The sequence below is a fragment of the Polypterus senegalus genome, chromosome 15, assembly GCF_016835505.1.
Source record: "Polypterus senegalus isolate Bchr_013 chromosome 15, ASM1683550v1, whole genome shotgun sequence".
Lineage (NCBI taxonomy): Eukaryota > Metazoa > Chordata > Cladistia > Polypteriformes > Polypteridae > Polypterus > Polypterus senegalus.
In genome coordinates this window covers 128701113-128704979 of record NC_053168.1, presented here as the reverse complement: position 1 = coordinate 128704979, position 3867 = coordinate 128701113, and positions in this window count along the sequence as shown.

Below are 3867 nucleotides of genomic sequence, written 5' to 3'. Positions count from 1 at the left end.
ATCCCGACATCGAGGTTATTATGGATGGAAAAACGGACTCACTTGGGTCAGAGAGGCCCAGGGTCCCAGACGCGGCTGTTTAACACCAGTCAGAAGAGATGGACTCCTTGATGCTCACCGCGTGCGAAACAAAATAGAACAATGGAATGAAACGGAACAGAGCATAACGCAATGCAAAATGCAACAAAATATAAAATGTAACAAAACAGAACATAATACACGACAACAGAACAGAACATAACACAACAGAAAACGTGACAAAACAGAAGAATGTGGCGAAGTGGAAGCAGGGCCAGTGCCACCATTAAGGCGAATGTGCAGAACATAAGGGGGGAAAACCAGCCGCACGGGTTAGGTTAGTCTGCTGCACTAATAAGCTTCGGGTAGGGCGCCACTGAATGGAGCACAACATGAGACGTAACACAACGACGCTCCTTAAGTTCATTTTGAAGTTTCTGCACAATACATATTTATTAAGTTGTGTGATTATTTGTCCTGTGAGTCGGTATCTTTTTACTTTCTCGTATACAGTACAGTATTGGGAAACTATTGTAATTGTCCAAAAATCCAACCTTGAGATTTTGATGAATCTTAATGTTTTAGACCTCCCTGAGTCTGATTTACTTTCTCGTAGAGAAAGTATTGTTAATTGTCCGAAAATTCGATTTTGAGATTTTGATAAATCTCGACGTTGTAGACCTCCCCGATTCTGACAATACCATTTATGGAATTATGTGTTTATGTGTGTGTGTGTGTGTAAACACGATAACTTGAGTACACTTTCATTTTGGTCAACCAAGTTTTGCATACAAGTATTTGGTACAAAACAGATTTCCCTCAACTTTTTGGTTATTTCCGCTGACTGTAAGTGGTACTTTACCTTTTATTCATGCAGCTGCAGAGTCTGATTTATTCAGCTTTACTTTTATTATAATTGTTCAATATAAACTGCTCAAAAAAATTAAAGGAACACTTTGAAAACACATCAGATCTCAATGGGAAAAAGAAATCCTCCTGGATATCTATACTGATATAGACTGGGTAATGTGTTAGGAACGAAAGGATGCCACATCGTTTGATGGAAATGAAAATGATCAACCTACAGAGCCCTGAATTCAAAGACGCCCCAAAAATCAGAGTGAAAAAATGATGTGGCAGGCTAGTCCATTTTGCCAAATTGAATTGCAGCAACTCCAAATTGTACGCAGCACTTTGTATGGCCCCTGTGTTCTTGTATACATGCCTGACAACATCGGTGCATGCTTCTAATGAGATGACAGATGGTGTTGTGGGGGATCTCCTCCCAGATCTGGACCAGGGCATCACTGAGCTCTTGGACAGTCTGAGGTGCAACCTGGGGCATTGGATGGACCAAAACATAATGTCCCAGAGGTGTTCTATTGGATTTAGGTCAGGAAAGTGTGGTGGCCAGTCAATGGTATCAATTCCTTCATCCTCCAGGAACTGCCTGCATACTCTCACCACATGAGGCCAGGAATTGTCGTGCACCAGGAGCCACTGTACCAGCATAGGGTCTGACAATGGGTCCAAGGATTTCATCCTGATACCTAATGGCAGCCAAGGTGCCTTTGTCAAGCCTGTAGCGGTCTGTGTGACCCTCTATGGATATGCCTCCCCAGACAATCATTAACCCACCACCAAACTGCTCATGCTGAATGATGTTACAGGCAGCATAATGTTCTCCATGGCTTCTCCAGACCCTTTCACTTCTGTCACGTGCTCAGGGTGAACCTGCTCTCATCTGTAAAAAGCACAGGGCACCAGTGGTGCATCTGCCAATTCTGGTATTCTATGGCGAGTGCCAATCGAGCTGCATGCTGCTGGGCAGTGAGTTCAGGGCCCATTAGAGGACATGGGGCCCTTGGGTCACCCTCATGAAGTCTTTCTGGTTGTTTGGTCAGAGACATTCACACCAGTGGCCTGCTGGAGGTCATTTTGTAGGGCTCTGGCAGTGCTCATCCTGTTCCTCCTTGCCCAAAGGAGCAGATACTGGTCCTGCTGATGGGTTATGGACCTTCTATGGCCCTCTCCAGCTCTCCTAGAGTAACTGCTTGTCTCCTAGAATCTCCTCCATGCCCTTGAGACTGTGCAGGGAGACACAGCAAACCTTCTGGCAATGACACGTATTGATGTGCCATCCTGGAGAAGTTGGACTACCTGTGCAACCTCTGTAGGGTCCAGGTATCGCCTCATGCTACCAGTAGTGACACTGACTGTAGCCAAATGTGAAACTAGTGAAGAAACAGTCAGAAAAGATGAGGAGGGAAAAATGTCAGTGGCCTCCACCTGTTAAACCATTCCTGTTTTGGGGGTCATCTCATTGTTGCCCCTCTAGTGCATCTGTTGTTAATTTCATTAACACCACAGCAGCTGAAACTGATTAACAACCCCCTCTGCTACTTAACTGACCAGATTAATATCCCATAAGTTTCATTGACTTTATGCTATACTCTGATTAAAAAGTGTTCCTTTAATTCTTTTGAGCAGTATATTATTCATTTGATTTATTGTTGATGGTTCTTTAATGTACTTAATATAAAAATATAATCATTGTCTTGCAGTTTACTCCTAAAATGTCCATCCCTATATCTGAGTATACAAGAAAGCCCACGGGAGACCACTCCCGATTTTCATTTTTAATAAATAGGCCTACATTCCTGAAATCCCATTTTTGCTTTATCATTTAGGAATATTGAGTGTTGTTTGATGAAGGGAAGAAAGGAATTGAAAGGATTTTTACCCAAGGCTGCAACATAAGAAAATGTGTGAAAAGTGAAGGGGCCTGAAGACTTTCCATAGGAGCTTTACAGAGGCCAGTCAGGACCTGAGCCCTGGGCCATCTGGGGGCACTGATACTAACCAGTGTGCCACTCCCATTACTCCTCAAATATCCATCCCTATATCTGAGTATACGAGAAAGTCCAAGAGCGCTCTTTTCATGTAATGAATTATTATTATTATTAAGACAGCAGAATGGAACAGGGCATAAGATCAAGCGTAACACAACGTTACAGAACATAACAAAAGAGAACAAAATGTCATTAAACGTAACATAAAGTGAGGCAACATAAGACAACACAGAACGGAACTTAACACAAGACAACATAACGGAGCGTAACGTAACAAAACATGAAACTGAACTGAAAGTAACGAAACAGACCATGAGACAGCAGGAAACAGAACAAAATATACCAACGTAAAATGTAATGAAATATCACAAAGTCACGAAACAGAGCATAGTACAGTATAAGGGAACTTAAAATCAAACAGAACGGAAGACAACATAAAGCGGATCCAAATACAATGATGCAGTGAAACGAAACACAAGACAACTTAAAATGTAACGAAATGTCAAAATCTAATGAAACGAAACATTACATTTGACCGCATACATAAATAATGTTACAAACCGGAGCACAACATAAGCCAACATAAAACAGAAGACAACATAACGTAATGGAATGGAACATAACATAAGACAACATTGAACAGAACGTATCTTAACGAAGACAAAATAAAACGTAACGAAACATAACGTAATGTAATTGCATAGCGTAAATCGTTTTAAGGTAAAACAGCGTTATGTAACATAAGATGCCACCCTGGTGACGCAGTGGTGGTTCGTGTCGTGTTCTCCCTTTGTGGTAGCGCTTTGAGTTTTGAGAAAAGCGCTCTTTTCATGTAATGAGTTATTATTATTAAGACAGCAAACCACATCAGAATGGAACAGGGCATAAGATCAAGCGTAACACAACGTTACAGAACATAACAAAAGAGAACAAAATGTCATTAAACGTAACATAAAGTGAGGCAACATAAGACAACACAGAACAGAACTTAACACAA